Here is a 21,133-nt window from a genome sequence, read left to right as displayed (position 1 = left end):
TTCTAAATGAATGTCAGACCCACTACACAACCCAGGAACCATAAAATGTGTGATGTAACATTTTGCTAGAACTCCATTAGACTATAACCTATAATCGAATGCCTTTAAGAGCCAATAATATGGTGAATTATGAACTTAATAATTCTTAAGAAAAATAGGCTAAATAATAGAATCACTGGCATATTCATAACTGCAATGATACAGACAACACAGCTCTTTAATTTCACATTCAGGCTTTTTGACTTTAAGAATAAAGCAGATGCAGACTAGGACACAAGTCTTTATCTGTACACACAATTACACTATCTTTTTTGAGAGGTAATGCTGTATGTGAAAGGGCTATGATAGAGATTTGGCTATCAAGCTTTTATGACCCTTTACATCAAGCATGTACATCGAAGGGGCTATATATTAATTCTGTGTTGTGTTTTTTTTCTTCCTACATGAATAAACATTGTTAATGCAAATGTCTTAAGACTGCTTTCAGTTTTGATTCACAGATCATTCCTTCTTGTCCTTCTCTGTAGGGCTTTGTTGTATGTGCTGATGGCATGACTACTGGACTGTATTTCTTATTCAAAGTTCACACAATCCCTGCATATGGGTCCTTCTTTCTTTACTCTTCCTCTTCAGTCTACTGTGACCTGCTATCCCAGTCTGAGCAGCTGCTGCTACTACACTACCTTTTTCCCCATCTGGGTGGGCAGATGGACTAATCTATAAAGAGCCAATATTTGTTCATAGTTCAATTTTCAGAGACCCTAAATTCAACAACTGACAATCTTCCCTGAAGCTAGTGAACACACCCGTTCATTGGCTATGTGCCACAAAACCAGAAAAAGTATTATAACAATCTATATGTAGCAAAGGGGGAAATTTGGAACTGTACGAAAATGTGAAATGAAGTGATTCTATTGTTTGACCCAGGAGGCAAAGGCACATACATTTATTTCCTTATTCCTTTGGAACATTTTTTGTAGAACAGGATATCCTCAAAGGACTTCCACTCACTTTTTCACTGTCCTATCCAAGAACAACAATACAAACAGAAGTCTTTTTCTAAAAGGACCTGCACATTTGCATAGTAAAAATGAACTTTGATTTTAGTTTTGTATCTGTCAGCGACTGATAGTAGTAAAAGTTAGATGGTTTTCAGCTTCTACTTTCTGTTAGGAAACCATATTCATTTTTGTTGAACTTTACAATGTGTTTTACTGCCTACAGATTCAGTACACGGTCACTGGATTTAAATTAATAAAAAATTATTTGACATGAAAATATTCAGCTTATTTAATTCTTTTTGTGAAGTTTCTAAAATTCCAAGCAAATAAATAAAGCTGGTCTTCTTCAGTAATTCATTACCATATGGACATGTTCCTTTCTACAATGTATTTGATGCCTTTTAAACAGCACACCCTTTATGATAAGAAAAACTTTCCAGGGAAATTTGTTTATTTTTAAACTCTAATTTCAAATCAGTCATTTCATTTGGGTGTTTAAAAAAACTTACTTTGGGGGACTGATGTTTCAAATGTATTTTCTTTGGCCAATTAAACAGCTTTTACTTAATTTTGTTTTTGAAGATCTTGATTTTTCTTTGTAAAAGAGCCAGGAATGTATGTCAGACCAGTGCTTCTATAGCAATAGATATTATTTTCCCTTCCTCAACCTTGATGTTTTTTGTTTGGGTCCTATACACACACTGTATATTTCTGGAAACTGGGACTGTAGTTGCCACAGTTCCATAAAGAAAATGATACATTTCACTTCAAAGCATACATTGTCACAGGAGTGGTAACACATTTTAATTGAAGGGTAGAATTGCTTTCTTGTATAAATTGGCCCATGTGTATTGTATACTTTTCACCTTTGTTCACCATCTGTCCTAGCTGGAACTGACGTCTGCCATTTGAGGACTGCCTCCCTGATGCTTAGTCCTCTGATTAGATGCTCATGGCACCTTAAAAAAAAAAAAACACACAACAAAAGACAATAAGGAGCCTTTGTATGATACACACTTCCATATCCCCAAGGCACTTTTGTGTTTGAACCCTTACTAGCAGCCTTTTGTGTACCTAGACCCCAGATGGCTGCCTGTAGCCACAGCCTTTTGTAGAAGAATCATACTGAAATTGTGTAATGGATAATAAACTGTATTTTCTGGTTTTTTGAAGTAAATGAACATTTTCATGTCTAACAAAGCAAGTAGGCTCCTAAGGGAAATAGCAAAAAAATAAATATTACTGGAAATCTTGGTAAACTATTTAAACCATGGCTAAATATGTAACTTAACACTGTTTGCTGGGTTTGTTGTAAAAGAACGTGATTCAGAAACTGGAGATCAAAGGCAAAGAAATGTGGTAGAATTAATAGGATAAATATTCAGTTAGATGCTGCAGCTGGGCAAATAATGCAAATATATTTGATACTTATCATTCACATATTTAAATTAACTCAGTAAGTATCTACCCACAAATATTTGAATAATTTAGCTTAACTGAAAGAAAAATGCCAAGAAGTAAATTTCAAAGTTGCAAGTATGAGGGTACACACAAATTTGCAATACAAATATTCCTGCTGAAAAGCCTCTTGTATTCATTCACTCACAGAACATAAACAGTTATCAGGGGGTTTATCCAACAATATTATGATTCCAGTTGCAAATATTGTCAGTCAGTCTGAGTAGAAAACAGTCAAAATACATATTAATCAAATTTAAATAACAGCTTAAGTACAATTACTTTAGAAATATTCTAGATGCAAACAGAAGGTAAACATCTGCAAAAACTGTTAATGTGAATTGTTTTCTCACCTCTCCAAAAACATTGATAAAACAAGCAAATTTTTCTATTTATGGAAGTAGCAATTGAACGAGAATATTATAAAATGAGATCATGAAATAATAAAATGATTGCAATTGGACACGTTGAAAAGTTTGGGGAGCTGGAACATATTGAGTGATACTGGTACCATTTTTTCTCCTGAAGGAATACATATATTATTTGTACATGAAATTACATTTCTAAAGCTTCATGCTTTTTATGTACTGTGTTTTGCAGAAAATTGGATTGTTACTGAGAAAACAGGGTACTAGCATGGAATTGTCTTTAAGTACTTGAATTTTTTTGAATTACATTTTATTTTTTTGCACAGAAGAATATTTGAAGGAAAAATGCTCATTTTGGACATACATCCTCATCTGTTTAACATTTACATTTTGAAATATAGCAGGTGTTATAGATGGGGAAAGTTCTCATAAAGTAAAATCCTAAGTAGCATATTACATATGGCAGTATGTCTATTCTATTGATTTTCAGAAACACATAATGCATTCACATCTGGCTGACATTTTAGTCCAGATTATCAGGTTATTTTGACAGAATTTGCAAAAATAGCTAAATAATGGAGTAAACGGCTGACAGAGGCATTATAAAGGGAGTTATTTTTCAGAAGTGTAAGGTGTGAGCACATTATATTTTTTTTCCTGTAACATAGGCATGACTCAAAGCAAAGGACAGCTAAATACGAATGCATAGATTTTCATGACAAGGTTCTTTGGGTAAACCTGATATCTTTTATTAGACTAATTTACTATTAGTTTGTCTAATAAAAGATATCAGATTTACCCAAAGAACCTTGTTTGCCAATGTCCTTACACCGAAGCAGCTACAACCTACACCCCTGTAGATTTTCATGACTAACTGTTTTGGATCACTGCTAAAAAGGAGAGATCAGTCTTCTGATTACGCCAGTGGAGTTTAAAGAAAGGTCTGTGCAACTCAGCAGTTCTCAGATCTGACTTCATCACTATCTTTTTGGGTGGATTTCATGGTATTGCAATGCTTTAAAACCACGAAGCATTTGGAACACCATTGCCTTTATATGTCAGACTGCTATATTAGAGGTCAGCAGACACGTTTTTCTGGAGACTCCTTTTTTATAAACAGGAGGGAGCTGCTAATGATTATGCTCCATGAAGGGTGTCTTCTGTTTTGCAAATTGTCCCCTTCATCTTCCAGAATCCCAGCTTGTCAACTGGGGCAGGATAAAAGACCCATATTTTTTGTCCCAGACAGAAAGACTTGATTTTGCATGAAAACAGACAATACTTAGATATCAGTATCATAGAGAAATCAGTTTATTTCAAGCAGTTGAAACTGACATAGTTATCTCTGATGAAGATAGGGTCCAAGCAAAATGCAAAAGGACTTATGAGAGAAGTTTTCCTCCTGCCTATTGATACTGTAGGTAGATATTCTCTGAGAGTGATATTTGCTTTTCTATACTGTATATGGGAAAAATAATGTATTGTGTTATTAGATACAAACTCTGTATTTAAGAATCTGATGAATGATTTTAGATGTCTCACTCTTTGAGTGACCAACTTGTGGCTTCTTAAATGGGATAAGTGGATAAGAATTTAGTGTTTTCTGAGGTCTGCCAATTTGGACAGCCAAAATCACTAATTCCTACTCTGGGATAGCTTGTCCTCTGCCCATGTCCACTGCCATTGAAACTTACATAGTTGTATAAGCTTGGCATAGATTAAGTTAATGTGTCATGAGCTGAGGCCCCGAGTCAGAATAAGAAATAGAACAAAAGATGGTTTAAAAAAATGTAATGGGAAAATGTAGGCAGAGTCCAGATCCCCTACTTCTCTGCCTTAACTGAACCGCACAGGTTTCCTGTGCATGTAAGTGGAGCACTAGTTGAAACTTCCAGTTTTCACACTTAAACATTGTTTGAGACTCAGTGGGTTCATACGTCTACACATTCATTAATGTGCTGTAATTATGGCATGTTAAGTTTAGTACCTGTAATTACGAGGCATCTATACACATGCTCCAGGTTAGAGGGAAGGGGGCTTTAATTAGAGCGGCTCTGACAGGCACTCTTATTAAAGTGCCTGCAGATCACATGTATCACCATCCCACATTTCAAACTGAAGGCAGGGGTACTTTAACTCCAGCAGACTTGCAACAGGCTCAATTAATCGAGTCTGCTCCAATGCATGCTAATTATCATGTGTTGGAGCAGAGGTGCATCATGTGTATAGGTGCCCACAGGTACTAAATGTACTGTAATTGGTATTACTGTGCACTAGTGCCAACACATGCTTTTTTGTGATGCTAATGCACAGTAGACTACTTCTATCCGGCTGCTGCACCAATGCACAGTAGAATTAGTCTACTGAGCCTTTAGCAGCTCCATGTAGATGCACCCAGTATGTTATAAATGTACAGCTTTCACATGGTTGCTAAAGATAAGTATCACGGGGGTAGTGAAGTTAAATATCTCACTTTCTCCTTGACAAATCAAAAGGCTGAATTACACAATTGAGTTGAGACTCTCAGGGAAATGTGTTCCTTTTAGCAGTGTTGTAATCTAGAGTCACAAGAAACTTTTGGGAAATGGAGGACTTTCATAAGCTCACTGTCTTTTTAAATTAATATTGTCTCTGCCTCCAGACATTTCTGTTGTTTCCTCAGACATTCACTCATAACTGAATATGTTGGACAAAAGCTTTCTCTGAGATGACTGCCTTGAAATTCAGACAGGTCTTTCTGATTTCTCACCAGGGAGATGTACAATATTTTTTTGGGGTCATCTAATAAAAGTCTCTGCTTCCTGGGGATTTCATACATCTGTATCTTTTTTTTTTTTTACATTTCTTTTTTTTATATATAGCTTTAAGATCACAATTTAAGTACACTGAGATTGATACAGTAATGAACTGGAAATTCTTTTCAGCCTGAAAAAAGTCTTAAAGCTTAAGTTGTGAGATCTATGCTGTGTTCTGCCTTTAATGTGCAATGCCAAATGCTTGCCAAGTACCTTGTGTGTTACAGGGCACATCTATGATGCCTCTTTCCTGTCTGTGCTACCTCACTGTTTCAAGAGAGCCTGGGAAGAGAGTTGAAGCATGTTTCAGGGCCACTCCAAGCCATATATGCTGCCTAACTACTGGGTTCTGGCCTGCAGAGTGTGGGAGTGCATGGGCAAGGTTTGTTTCTCAGTCTTGGTCCCAGGCTTTAGAAGGGAGGCAGTTTAGATATGGCCATGATAACAGATGTTCTGAAACTGCATGACTAATATGCAAACACATGCTTCCACACGAGGTGCAAAGTCCTGTTAAAATCATGCTATTCTTAAAGACTTTTACATGAGAACTATTCTCCTCGTGTATTCTACAGCCAAATGTCCGTGTTGTCTAGTTGTTCCCAGGCAGGGGTGGATCCAAGATTTTCTAAAGGAAGGTGCAGGAGCAATGACTGGTGCTATGCAGTGGCTGCACCCCCTATCTCCAGCCTCCCCCTGCTCTGCATGAGCTGACTACTTTACAGGAGCACAGCTGGGGACTTTTAAAAAAGTCAAGTAACAAACTTCCTTCCCTCCTCTCTTCCCTCTGGGTACAGCAGCACATTCCCTCCCCTCCCATCCCCTTCTTCCCTGACCATTGCTGTCACTGTCCCTACTGCCTGCAGGTGACCCGTGACGGCTTTGTCCCACTTCAGCTGGGCTGCATGTGGAGTGAGGGTTGGCCAGAGACAGCAGTGGTGGTGGCAGCAGCAGATAGGCTCCCTTCTGCTGTGACTGCTCATGAGCTGGAAGAGAATACCTGGGGGTACCAGGCAGGGAAAAGGAACCTGCCTGCTACTGCTGTCTTGGCTGAGCCTTGATCCTTGTGGAGCTCCATAGAGCTGGAGTAGGCAGAAGTAGTTTTGATGCAGCTCTGTCTCCAGGGCAGCCCAAAACAGTGGGGGTGGTGGATGAGGGCAGGCAGGGAAAGGCATGCCACTGAGCACGAAGGGGAGGGGAAGGGAGAGAAGAAATTCTTACCTGCTTCAGGGACTTAACAGTTCCTGGCTGCTGCTTTTGTGGTGTCATCAACTGAAAGAGGACCGTGACACTGTACCCCCTCTGGACCTGCCTCTGTTCCCAGAGTTTCAGACCAAAGTGCCCAAGGCTATCTGGGAAGATAAATAGAATGAGTAATTAAACTGGAAAATGACCCCTTAATCTTTCCCTGCAAAACTATTTTCAGTAGTACGTCCAGATCTTGATTAGGGGCCTTGTGCTAGGCTGGGTAGGAACACAATAGTAGAAGTGCTCCTTGTACTGAAGAACATAAGTGACAACATCCCTCCATTACAAAGCAAAACTGTATTGTGAAAGAGCATATCGTTTGAAAAATAATTCCTGGGAAAAGAAAGCAGGACATTCTTTTACACATTTACCATTTATTCTGCTGAAGCATCATGTGCTTTAGGGCTTCTCTTGGTTAGAAGAGCTGTAGAATAGATTTTTCTCTTCAAATGAGAGAAATAAAGCTTGAGTATCTTGTAGCAGGACAGATCACAGAAATACTTCCTTCCTCTTAAGGCCTCCACACATATAACTAAACTAGGCAGAGAGTAGTTGAGAGTTTGGGAGTAAGAAACAGAGGTAATCGCATTTAAACTTTTTCAAGGTTGTATGTTCTATTTTCTCAAATAGTCATCTGTGTCTTAGAAAGATCAGGGTGAGGAAGGAATGAAAGCTTAATAGAAATCTGATTCTTTGCTATCTGGAATAATCCTGTGGGAATTCTGGAGAGTCTGTTCCCAGGCTGCTTCTCTCTCTTAAAAGCACATTATGATTGTCTCTCAGTTCTGCCTCCTCACTCCCCACATTTAAGCCGTGTCCAGTTGAGCGCGGCTATGTGGTATGTGGTGCTGCAGACACGTCTATGGTGCCACACACCACACATTGAGCCATTCTCTGCACTGTAAAGGAGCAGTGCAGGGTTTTTTTTAACCCCTGGATACCCCCCAAAAAACTTGTGCAAAAAAATGTGGAGTGGTGCATGTGGGGGCAGCACGCGCTGCTCAAAACTGGAGCTTGGCTGGCTGGAGCCACACTCCGGCTGCTGGCCAGGATCCGAGTGGCAGGATCACTGCTGCTGCAGCTCCAGGAGGTCCCCAGGACCCCAGGTAAGGCTGCTGGTAGGGTTCAAATTACAGGGGGGCCCCAGGCGGGCTGAGCTCCCCGCCATAACAGACAAGAGCTCTCCCTGTAAGATTTGAAAACCATAATCTGGAGGGGTCTCCGATTTTATTAGGGCATCGTAATGGGCAGCCTAATTTTTTTTTTTTTTGCATACTCCCCCAAGAGTCAAATTGTAATTCAAATCCTGGGGTAACCTGCTGTGTGCTAGAGTGCACATGGCACAGGTGTTCCCTGGGGACAACTAGGAGTGGCACAAGGTATCCCACTACTAGTTGTCCCCAGGGAACCAAACACCCACGCTTGTGTGGATGCAGCCTTAGATTGTGAATCAGTTGTTTTACTACTGCCTCTGCTAGGAATGCTCCACAGAGGTGTATCAAACAAATAGCACCTTTCAGAACTCTCTTACCTATAGTTTCCAGGGAGGATGTTTATCTCCTATCTGGTGCTACTTGCCACATACAACACTTGAAGCAAATAGAGGTTTTAAAAGATAGCAACATATTGGAAATTGAACAGTGTTATGCGCATCTTGACCAAGTTTATAGAAAACCCACAAGCCCATCAGTTTTATAGCTGATGAAAACTTTGCTTTACGTTTTAGATAGAGTAGTAAACATTTGCTTTCGCAGTGTTAAACAACTTGCACACGCAGAAATGTTCCCTTGAGATATCTTTTCAGAGTAATGGATTAATTGGTAGCGAGATGCTTAAGGATTGATATTTAAGTGGGCAATGCTAATTTTTAAGGTTTATAGGTTCATAGATTCATAGATGTTAGGGTCAGAAGGGACCTCAATAGATCATCAAGTCCGACCCCCTGCATAAGCAGGAAAGAGTGCTGGGTCTAGATGACCCCAGCTATATACTCGTCTAACCTCCTCTTGAAGACCCCCAGGATAGGGGAGAGCACCACCTCCCTTGGGAGCCCGTTCCAGACCTTGGCCACTCGAACTGTGAAGAAGTTCTTCCTAATGTCCAATCTAAATCTGCTCTCTGCTAGCTTGTGGCCATTGTTCCTTGTAAACCCCGGGGGCGCCTTGGTGAATAAATACTCACCAATTCCCTTCTGTGCCCCCGTGATGAACTTATAGGCAGCCACAAGGTCGCCTCTCAACCTTCTCTTGCGGAGGCTGAAAAGGTCCAGTTTCTCTAGTCTCTCCTCGTAGGGCTTGGTCTGCGGGCCCTTAACCATACAAGTGGCCCTTCTCTGGACCCTCTCCAGGTTATCCGCATCGTTCTTGAAGTGTGGCGCCCAGAATTGCATGCAGTACTCCAACTGTGGTCTGACCAGCGCCCTATACAGGGGAAGTATCACCTCCCTGGACCTATTTGTCATGCATCTGCTGATGCACAATAAAGTGCCATTGGCTTTTCTGATGGCTTCGTCACACTGCCGGCTCATGTTCATCTTGGAGTCCACTAGGACTCCAAGATCCCTTTCCACCTCTGTGCCACCCAGCAGGTCATTCCCTAGGCTGTAGGTGTGCTGGACATTTTTCCTCCCTAAGTGCAGCACTTTGCATTTCTCCTTGTTGAACTGCATCCTGTTGTTTTCTGCCCACTTGTCCAACCTGTCCAGGTCTGCCTGCAGCTGTTCCCTGCCCTCCGGCGTGTCCACTTCTCCCCATAGCTTTGTGTCATCTGCAAACTTGGACAGAGTACATTTCACTCCCTCGTCCAAGTCACTAATGAAGACGTTAAAGAGTATCGGTCCAAGGACCGAGCCCTGCGGGACCCCACTGCCCACACCCTTCCAGGTCGAGACCGACCCATCCACCACGACTCTTTGGGTGTGACCCTCTAGCCAATTCGCCACCCACCGGACTGTGTAGTCATCCACATCACAGCTTCTTAGCTTGTTCACCAGTATGGGGTGGGATACCGTATCGAAGGCCTTCCTGAAGTCTAAGTATACGACATCCACCCTTCCTCCTGTGTCCAGGCGTTTCGTAACCTGGTCATAGAAAGAGACTAGATTGGTCAGGCACAATCTGCCCGCCACAAACCCGTGCTGGTTTCCCCTCAGCATAATTTGTCCTGCCGGGCTCTCACAAATGTGAGCCTTGATAATTTTTTCAAAGACTTTACCAAGGATGGAGGTGAGACTGACTGGCCTATAGTTGCCCGGGTCCTCCTTCCTCCCCTTTTTGAAAATGGGGACCACGTTAGCCCTTTTCCAGTCCTCCGGGACTTGGCCCGTGCGCCACGAGCGTTCGAATATTCCCGCCAGTGGCTCTGCAATGATGTCAGCCAGTGCCTTCAGCACCCTCGGATGGAGCTTATCCGGGCCTGCCGACTTAAAGGCATCCAGTTCTTTCAAGTGACTCTGCACCACCTCAGGATCTACGTATGGAAGTCTGGCGCCTTGCTGCTGCCTCTCTACAACCCCAGTGAGAGACTTGTCGTGTCCCTCACTTAGGAACACTGAGGCAAAGAACTCGTTGAGGAGTTCAGCCTTGTCCCCCCTGTCTGTCACCAATTGTTTCTGCCCATTTAGCAGGGGTCCTATTCCTCCCTGGGCCTTCCTTTTACTCCCAATATATCTAAAAAACAATTTCTTGTTGTTTTTTACTTGGGTTGCCATCCTCAGCTCCATGGTAGCTTTGGTCCGCCTAACTGCCTCCCTACAAGCACGAGCAGAGGAGGTATATTCATCTTTAGTGATCTCACCCTGTTTCCACTTTTTATGTGCTCCCCTTTTGGCCCTTAGGCTGCCCTGGATTTCTCTGGTCAGCCATGGAAGCCTCCTGGCCCCTTTCCCTTTTTTGCCTCTCTCGGGGATCGTCTTGCTTTGTGCCTGAAGGATCGTTTCCTTAAGGCACAGCCACCCTTCTTGGGCTCCCATCACTTCAAAACTCCTACTCTGCAGTGTGTCCTTGACTAATCGCCTGAGTGCAATGAGATCAGCTTTCCTAAAGTCTAGCCCAGTGTAAATGAATGTGGAAGTTTGTGTTCCTTTTTACTGTTTCAGGGGGTTGGCTAGAGGCCTAATGCATTGGACTATGTTAGGATGATTACCTTCCCCACCAGAAGGGTTAAAAATGGATTCCCTCAAAATCTGTGGACTCCTATACATGTGCGGGGAGCCTGCTCCAATGCGCTGGAAATCCAGTGCGTCAGAGCAGACTCAAGTAATTGAGTCTGCTGGAGCACAGAAAGTCCCGTGCTCCCCCAGCCTTTCACGTCATGTGTATCAGTGTCTCTGTGTATCTCCTCACTGAAAAAATGGTGGTGGGGAATTTTGAAATAAGAGTTGGATGTGCTTTAGTTCAAAGTGCCCCGCTGCCATTTTTTCAGCATGGGGATGTGCAGGGACGTTGATACATGTGTGGCTCGCTAATTAAAGCGCCTGGCATCGTGGCCCAAACCACATATAAAAATGCCCTGTATGTCCTGAGTCCTGTGTGTTTCTACTGTCCCAGGCAACAAGATAGAGCTCTTTTAAACCTTCAACAAGTATTTTAAAGACTTTCTGTTCTACATTTGAGAAGTGTGTGCGGGCCAGGCCCTGATCCCGCCACCAAGTGCGAGTCGGGAGGGGCGATCTGTGGCCCGTCTTTGCGCACACGGGCTGTGGCCAGCAGCCCGGGCACGCGGGGTTGGAGAAAACCGGTGGTGAGCTAGAATTAGTCACAAACGTGTAATGGTTGATTGAAAAGATTATTTACTTACATCCAAAGATGATAGTGGTGTAGGCTGGACAGCTTTCCAGGTGCAGCTCCGCTTAAATCCTTGTTAGAGGACTACGACATATTCTTTCCCACGGAGTTGTTTAGGCTCCGCAGGTTCGGCAATTCTTTTCCATGGAGTTGTTTAGGCTCCATGGGTTCGGTTCGGTTCCCTGGTCCCCCGGAGTTGTTAAGGCTCCGTGGGTTCGAAAATTGGGTTTACAGGAAAGGGATACGTCTTGGATTGCGCTCGGCAACGGGGAGAGGCTAGAGGCGGTTCGTTCTTTTGTTCCCCCCTCCGGAGTAGTTAAAGCTCCGTGGGTTTGATTGTTAAGCCTCTATTGCCTGCTTGAGAAAAGCATTGGGTCCGTAAGGATCTGCAGCGCTTAGAGATCTTCACAGTAGGCAAAGTCTCCTCCTCCTGATGTTCGTGGAGTCCTCCAACTTGGGCGGAAAGCACTCAAGCCTTTTGTACTGCTAGCAAGCCAATAGCTAGCCGCCACGTGTGCCTACATTCAGAACCGGCCAATAATGTGGCGCAAATCTGAATACAAATGGCGGGAACTCCTTTGCACCGTACATCTCTGAGATGCAAAAGAAATGCACCATGCAAAGAAGCTGCAAACTGGCGGGAAATCCCCCGTTGCACCAGAGTTCTCTCCTGTAGCAGAGAACTCTACCATGCAAAGAAAGCTACAATTTGGGCGGGAACAATAATTTAGCGGTGCCGAAGCACACACAAACAAAAACCACAACTTTGGGTTGTGACAAAGTGTAATGCAGCTGCTCTCAAAATCTGGTGCATAGACCACAGGCTGTCTTTGAGGCCCACAGTAAGTCTGCAGACCACACAAGGCCTGTGTGCCTTTATAGTTTTTTCAATAACAATTTTGATAGGAATTTTAGCCTGTGGTCAGATTGGTACAGACTGGGTGCATCCACACGTTCATTAATGCACCGTAGTTACTGCACATTAAGTTTAGTACTTGCATAACCAAGTACTAAATCAATGTGCAGTAACTGGTGCTACTGTGCAGTAGTGCTGGTGCACAGTTTTTTATAGAAGCTACTTGTGCCTAATGCTACTGCACAATAGTGGATTACACAGTTTTTGCCCAGCATGCTCCTGCACAGTGTTATTAGGCTACTGCTCAGTTTAGCATCTCATATAAACACACCCACTGCGGAGGTTTTTTACTTCCTCCCTAGCTGGGGATGTGGTCCTGTTTCTGGGGTCTCATGAGCATATATAAACAAACTTTTACAGAAGTAGGACTTTGGCTGCCATGGCCCTCCTGCTTCACCTGTGGCAGGTTAGGATGTTATGTAATGTGTTGTGCCAGGGTTGACGGTAGTTTTACTAAGAAGGTAGATTATGGATTTGTACAGGATTGTTTGGATAGGGATGATCCTGCTTCAGGCAGGGGGTTGCGCTAGCTGACCTGTGGAGGTCCCTGCTTCTCTATGATTCGAGGAGTTTGGGGAACACTGGGTTGTAGGATAGTGAAATAATCAAGTCAAATGACATTTGTCAAGGGAGGGAAAGCCCATGATCCCTCTCGATGGCTTGCATGGCAGAATGGATGCTGAAGTGGGAGGCTTTGCATTCATGGGCACAGGCCACACGGTGGGATTGGGGCCAGTTAGGAGTTTTTACTTAGTGTCCAAAACTCCGCTGGAAACTACATGAGCAGCCAGCTCTGTGTCCGAACAGGCTTTAATGGGAAGCCTACATATGTGTTTCAAGTTGCCCAATGCCAGCAGTCACCTCGCTTTGCAGAGGACCCCTGACAAGCTGGGGGAAGCGCAGCCCTTCTCGCGGGGCTGAGCGGCGCCTTGGGCCGTAGAGCCTACAACAGCGGCGGGGCCTGCTGCGAGTGAGGAGCCAGGGGCACCGATCAACCTCAGACTGAGTTTGGGGGAGCGGGGAGCCTTGCTGACCCCGGGGGAGGGTCTCGTGGCTCTTTATTTCTCTCGGGGTGGGGGTTTTTTTGGTTTTGTTTAGGGGTTGGGTTTGAAAGGGCCAGCAGCCAAGGGCAGGGCTGCTCGGGGCCCCGCTTGCGACCGGCGACGGAGGGGAAGGGAAGGGAAAGGGCGAGGCTGCGTCCCGGGCTGGGGCCGCCTGTGCGGGGCGGGGAGGGGCGTCGCCATCTGCTCTTCATTCCCGCTCGGTGGATTAGTGATGAGATCAGCGGGATCAGCTTTCGCGATGGGGCGTTGCAGCTGCGGGCTCCCCCCCGCGGGCCGCCCCTGCCCCTGCCCCTGAGCTGAGCGGGAGGCGGCATGAGGGTGCCGGGCGGGCCGCGGCTTTGTGCGGGGAGTTACGGCGCCAGGGAGCGGCCGGGCTGCGAGCCCCGCCCGCCCGCCCCGCGATGCGCTCCCCGCTCGCCGCCGCCGCCGCCCGCCTGCAACTTGGCTGAGCCCGGGCGCGGCGCGGGGAGGCAGCGCCCGGCGGGGCTCGGCTCGGCTCGGCTCGGCCCGGCCTCCCTGCTCGCCGGCGGGGCCGCCGCCTTCTGCCTGCGGGCAGCGGCCGCCGGTAAGTTGTGGGGGGCCGCTCTCGGCGCCCTCCGGACAGCAGGAAAAGTAGCGCGGGGTGGGCGGGCGCACGGGAGCCCTGCCCGCGGCTCGGGGTAGGTGGGCGGCAGCCCGGCACCACGGAGCACCGCTGAAGCGGGGGGGGGGGTTAGTTTTTAATTTTTTTTACAAGCCAGGGAAGTGTGGCAGGCAGACGCTACATGGCGAGGAGCAGCCGACATCCCCGGCTGTCGCGCGGCTGGCAGTGCGGGGGCCGCAGCCCTGGGCGCGGGGGTCAGAGCTGGCGTTGCCCCAGCGCAGCGCATGCCGCCTGCCCGCCCCGGCCCCGGGCTGCCCGAGGGACGGGAACCATCCGTAGCCGGGCAGCGCTGCCTGGTGAAAGAAATCACTCCCGGAAGAAATACCAGCCGCAAAAGAGCGATCTTCTATGCTTGCGCTTACAGCTAAGGTTTACATTTGCTCCTGTGCGGTGTGTACCAAGGCACGCTGCCTTTTTAATGCTGTCTCTGTAACTAAAACAGACAGCAACGTGAATTGCAGGTTTCGATTAGATTTATCTTGTCCTGATGACAGCAGAAAGCCACGTGTTGGGAATTCGCTTAAAACTAATAAAGGATGGTTGGTTTCTATAATTAGAAGTGGCACTGGAAGTGCCCTTTAGTAAAGTGCAACCCTCAGATCCTAGAGACCCTCTGTGTTTTCACTCCTGTCTGTGTGACCTTCACCCGCTTTGGAAGGAGAGATGCTACTGCTTTCTTCCATCATATAAGGGTGACAAAGCCCAGTGTCTCTACAGCACTTGGTGGTCCCTGGCTGGTTGGTGCATAGCTGTGCATACTTAGATGATAAACAGATTGGGATATTGTGAAACTCCAAACAGTGCTTCCTTACTAACTGATGAGTGAGCAGACATGAATGTGTGAAGGCTTCCTAACTGGTGTACTTTCCTGATACAGGGTTTTTGTTGTTTTGTTTTGGGCTTTTTCTTTTCTTACCAGGCTCTACTTACTCAATTCTGCTTTCAGACTTTTTGTTCAATATGCTTCAGTGCTTTGGTATAATGCCATGGTATGGGGTTCCGTCTTTTTAGAAATAATCTTTTAAGTAGTCATGCTGAGATCATTTGCATAGAAATGAAGATACAGCACTAACTCGGTTCATGCTCCTTGGAAGAGGCCAGGATTGTTAATTTTTGTCTTGGTCAAGGTATGACTGTCTTAATCTGTTTTATGTAGCATAAGAATTGCTGAATGATGGACCATGCTGGTCACTCATTAACTTGTCAGACTTCATTGTTGCTGTTTAAACTTCCAGTATTGGATTTTCCAGGTATTAAGAAAGAAAACTGAGCAAACTGTTTCTTTTTGCCTCATATTCCATGAATTCTGCTGCTTCCACCTCTGAGTGTTGGTTACTGTGATTAGCATTTGCTCATCTCTTCTGCAAGGAAGGAAAAGATCTGTTGTAGTGGAACTCAGTGTCGCTTTGGGGCTTGTACAGTCAAGCTACACATGATGATTACATTCATGAAATGCTTTGGCATTTCACTGGCCTGAGATCTGATGACCAGGGACCCCTGCCCCTGTAACTAGCCTATTTATTTTTGATTGCTGCCACTATGCTGTTCCTATGATCAAAGCGAAGGTCTGAGGTCTGAAGTCTGAGTAGTTTTTCAGTGTTGCAAGTTCTTGATTAGAATGATTAGCCGCTCCATGGCAAGGACCCACTCGCCACTCCCAGAATTCTTGGCTGAAAAAAGGCCTGTTTTTTTTTGTGTGTGGTTGTTTTTTTACCAAGTTAGTTTTATAAATCAGACAGCAGTTTAGCTGTGTTTTCTCCCCAGAGGGTCTGGCTGCTCAGCTCTGTTACACTGACATCCTTTACTTACAATGCTTTTGCACTATGGAAACATCGCTCCAGCACAAATTTTAAGAAGGCTTTCAAAACACTTCCAGACGCTGTAAATCCCAGTTTGAACAATAGTAACGTAGAGGGACCCATGGCATCTGAGGATAAATGCACTTAATAGAAAATTAAATAAAAAGAAAATGTAAATATGTTTTAATTAAGTTTCCTAAGATGTTAATTTTATGTAAATTTTAGTGGAATTTACAAATCCTGGCTTTGGGCCAATGCAGGGATTACAGCACAGTGCAGCAGTGACTAGCATTTGGTGGAGATGCTTGCCTTCATTATGTGATTCAAGAAACAAACCTTGACTCATGTCGATTGAATTGTAAACAAGTCCATGCTGATAAACCCTCTTTAGACTGACACAGCTAATTTAGTTTGGTCTTGCTGAGCCGTGTAAATAAAGTATGCTCACTGAGTATAATGAAAATGAAGGCCACACACATTGTACTAAGGTTCTAAAATATTGGGTAAGCCAACATATATATCTGCTTTCTGTTATGAAAGCTGTACTTAAGGTTGGCCAGTTGGAGCTGAACCAATAATATCTTAGAAAACTTAAAGGCTAGACTGCTGTTCATATATGCAAGGTTAAATATTTAATATTTCCATAAATTAACTTATTTTGGGACTAATTTCTAAATGTAAATGCAAGTCAGTGTAGTAGTACTTCTAATTTTTTCCCTAGTACCATGAAAGGTTCATTTTAAGCTCTGAGTCTTTCATACTGGCTTCTAAGATGCAAAATACTGGTGGTGAGACGTGTTTAAATGAGGCTACCAACAGGCTGGATTCCAACATCAGAACAGCTCTGGGTTTACAATTGGCTAGTCTTTATAAAGATGACTGGTGGGAGAGGAGGCTTCTCTTCCACTATAAGACCTGCAATCACAATCCCTGATTGCATAGGCAACTGGTAGGGGGGCACGTGCTCCCCTTGAGATTGGCCCCTGATTTGGCACTGCTTAGAATGGAGCAGTGTTTTTGCCGTGTGGGGTGGTGGCATGTTGGGGGGTAGGTAGGAGGCGCTAAGTTGCGGCACTCTGGAAGCATAGGAGTGGATATGGGGCTTTTGGCCTGTCCTCGGGCCTGCCCAGAAATTGTGCCCCCCCCCCCCCCCCCCCCCCCAGACTCAAGAGGCACCAGTCACACTTGTCTGGTTGGCTGCAAAATGAACAGATTCTAGGCATACTGGCCAGTGTAGCACCAAGAGTGACCTTGCTCTTACAGCTGCCCTTTCTCTCTTAGTTTGAATGGTGGCTTTATCGTTATTTGGTGAGAGCTGACAATCTGATGGCAGAGTTGAATACCACCCAAAACAGAATTCCTGCCACAGTGAGCTTTCATTTTAATAATTACACTTAAAGGACAGCAGGGTACACTAGGAACTCAGAGGCCCAGGTTACAATTTAGACTGGAGGGAGGAGGAGCAAACCCAATTAACCTGTAATCCTCATTAATTTGCTTCCTGTAGGCACCTCTGAAGAAGGGGGATTAGGAAGAACAGAGCATTCAGAGTAGAGAGGAACTGACTATTGTAGAGGTACGTGATGGAATAGGGAGGAGATGAGGCTGGTGTCTGGAGCAGTGGTGGCTGATAACAGGCAAAATCTGATATGTGATGACTTGAGGTTGAGGGCTAGAAGCTGGATCTTAGTGTGATGAATTTAACACCTGTTTAATTTTGGTGACTGATGCTTTGACTAACAGGATTTCTCTGTTCAAGATTTAGCTTGCCCACCCTTTCACTCAAGGCCAAGAGCTTATGGTAGCTATTTCCCAAGACTCTAGAAAGTGCTACAGCAAAACGAAGGGTGTTGATTCTGATCTTGTCTGAAGTTCTTAAGAACTGTCATCTTCCCAAAGAGAGAACCTTTTTGTTCTCTTGTAGGGCCCTTATTAGTCATTCTAAGGAAGCAATAAGAGTCTTAAATCCATTAAAAATATCTTTGCAGCTCATCTTGAAATGTAAGGTCATATCTTTGCCTGCTGCAAGGGCAGCTGTGATGCAGCTGCCCATTTGTTTAACAGCTGAAATGCATAAAATTAATGTAAGTCACTGTGTTATCCAGGGCACAGGAGAGGGATTGGTGGGGTGGAGAGAGAGTTTATACTTGTTGCTTTCATTAAAGTAGAATACAGAACCTAGACTAAACACCAGTGGTGGGATTTTTGAAAGTACTTTGTACTGAACTTGCTCTGTTTCCATTGGAGTCAATAGGCCAATGCTGGAGATAGGCCAATGCTGATCATGTTTTGAAAAGGTAACACCGGACTATTTCCATGTGTCTGTGCACTTTTTTTCCTTACAGCATCTTTGTTCCTTCATCTTACCAATTGCCACTTTACCCTCTCCTTTTGGCTTGCCGATTAGAAAGCAAATCTTGCTTATCCTACTGTGGGTGACAACAACTGCTCTGGAAATAATCTTGTGATGATGAATTTTTATGTATCATCCTGCAAAATGTGGATGGAATTATAGCCTTGAAATCAGGGATTTGTTAGGTGTGACAAGTGAGAGTTGATGTCACAAAGTCTTTTTCATTACAATGCATAAATTGGATCTTGCAACCAAGTTGGTACTTCTAGGAAAAAGAAGGGATGGAATTGTTTAAATGTAACAATTCAAATTATTTTATTATAATTATTATTAAGAATTCTAAACTTCTCCCCCTCAGCCCTGTTACTTTTCTCTCACCCAAAATCAAAAGAACATCTGTTTTCATTTAATTCCTTTCTATGTTAGACTTACAGGAAGAGACTTTCCAGAGAACCTTTGTAAGGGTCCTCTTCTTTATCTACAGTACTAGCAAACTACCCATTATGAATGACTGCGGGGGGGGGGGGGAGGGGAGGAGTGGGCTGGGACTTAGCAGCAGCACTGTGAGGTGGTGCTCCTTCTCTGGCCCCGTGTGCCCCACCCCCTGCTGCTCCTGGTGCGGCCCTGTGTGCTCCCCCACCCCATGCCCACGTCTCCCGTCTTCCTTTCATCTCCCCCTCCCTGCTGTCTTCCTCTCTGTGCCGGCTGTTGTCGGAGCCAGGGGAGGGGGAGAAAACTGCCACCAGAAACATCCCCTTCCCATCCCGCTCCCCTTCCTTCGTCCCCTTTCCCCTGCCTCCTCCCCCTCCCTGCTGGCTGTTGGGGGGGGAGGGGGGGAGAGGGCGGCACAATGGCTCCCTTGCTCCACCTGTAATGCTTCAGACTCTCGCAGGCAGTTGGCATGTGCCCTCTCCGTGGTGCATGTGCAGGTGGCCCAGAGCATTACGGACAGACTAAGGCTTCTATTATATTAGAATTCTATCAGAAATATGGAGCTTCCACATTGGCAGAAAAGACCACAGGTCCTGTCTTTGAATTGCATGATCTTTGAGCATCTCTATAAATCTATGGTTATCTGTGCAGATATTTTGTATGTGTACAGTTACTCTGGCTTCCTGAGACCTTCCTTTGCTGTCAGTGAGTCTGTGGATATTGAACAGAACCTGATGTTCTCTTAGGCTATGTACAAATGTTCATTTTTTACCAGAAGAATCACTGGTGGAAATCACAAGAGTGTGGAGCAAAATAGTCTGACTCCAGCTAGGTATTTGTTGCTCTCAGGACAGTTTTTTTCTTGGAAGCACGAATGTCTTCATGCTTTCCCCCAACTTACTCCTCCTAGCCCCAGGAGTACGTAGAGCCATGAGGAAGGGCTCCCATGCCTTCCAGAGATGGGATCACATGAGCCTGGAGAAGGTGCAGGGAGGCAGCTGCTCTTGTCCTTCTCATAGACTGGGAGGGTAGGAGCTGCCACCAGCTGCTCTCCTCTTCTCTCTCCAGAGTCCCTGGAGTGAGAAGCAGGCAGGGGGCTTTGCCTTGCTGCTTCCATCCCCCTGGGAATAGGAGGATAAGGGCAACCTATGCTTTCTCCAGACTAGGATCACCCTGGTCTCAGAAAGATGAGAAGAAGCACTTGGAGACTGAACAGCTGTAGTGCTCCCTCTCCTGGAATCACTTCTAGCAGTGACAACTTTCCACTGCTACAAGTGACTGTTTGTACCTGGCCATAATATAAAAATAAGTCTTCCATTTTGAGATCAAGGAGGTGGGAGAGATGCTTTCCACCTTCCCAATCCCTGCTTGATCTAGTTCTCTTCCCTGTTTCTGTTTGGTACCTGCAGATGCCCAGATCTGGAACAAAAAGTTATGCCAGTGCCACCCAAGGCAAGTCAGCCTCTAGTGTAGATTCATAGATTATAGAGTTGGAAGGGACCCAATGGATCATTGTATCTGACCCCTTGCCCCTGGCAGGAAAGAGGGCTGAGGTCAGACGACCCCAGCAAGGTGACTGTATAGCCTCCTCTTGAAGACCTCCAAGTTAGGTGATAGAACCACCTCTCTTGGAAGCCCATTCCAGGCTCTGGTCACCCTCATTGTAAACAATTTCTTCCTAATGTCTAACCTAAATCTACTCTTCACTAGTTTGCACCCATTATTCCTAGTTATTCCCTGGGGTGCCCTGGTAAACAGCACATCACCAATTCCCTGCTGTCCTCCCCTGATAAACTTATAGGCGGCTACAAGGTCACCCCTCAGCCATCTTTTGTAAAGGCTGAAGAGATCCAGATCTCTCAACTTCCCCTCATAGGGTCTTTCACGGAGGCCACTAATCATGTGAGTGGCCCTCCCCTGAACCCGCTCCAGATTCTCTGTGTCCCTCTTGAAGTGCGGCGTCCAAAACTGAACACAGTACTCCAACTGTGGCCTGACCAATGCCGCATAGAAGGGGAGCATCACCTCCCTTGATCTGTTGGTCATGCATCTGCTAATACACGACAAGGTGCGATTGGCTTTGTTGATGGCCTCATTACACTGCTGGCTCATGTTCATCTTGGAGTCAACTATGACTCCAAGATCTCTCTCAGCCTCTGAACTGCTGAGGAGGTCATCCCCCAACCTTCAAGTGTTCTGGGCATTTCTCCTTCATATGTTAGTACCTTACATTTATCTTTGTTGAATTGTAACAGAAACAGTTTAAATCAGTGTT

General features: G+C 45.1%; 1 protein-coding gene across 3 annotated transcripts in view; it reads left to right on the top strand.

Moving 5' to 3' along the window:
• SPSB4 (splA/ryanodine receptor domain and SOCS box containing 4) overlaps positions 1 to 21,133 on the top strand; it is a 208,076-nt gene that overhangs the window by 20,478 nt on the left and 166,465 nt on the right. The window contains exon 1 of one of the 3 annotated variants that reach the window (XM_019491804.2): positions 13,841 to 14,196. The exons of 1 other annotated variant lie outside the window; for it this stretch is intronic. The gene's annotated coding sequence lies outside the window, so the exon portion shown is untranslated. Of the gene's footprint in view, positions 1 to 13,840; positions 14,197 to 21,133 lie in introns of those variants that run through there. One more of the 3 variants, XM_006273929.4, reaches the window with a different exon arrangement.

Source organism: Alligator mississippiensis, chromosome 7, assembly GCF_030867095.1.
Source record: "Alligator mississippiensis isolate rAllMis1 chromosome 7, rAllMis1, whole genome shotgun sequence".
In the NCBI taxonomy this organism is placed as follows: domain Eukaryota; kingdom Metazoa; phylum Chordata; order Crocodylia; family Alligatoridae; genus Alligator; species Alligator mississippiensis.
This window is presented reverse-complemented; position numbering and strand designations above follow the sequence as displayed.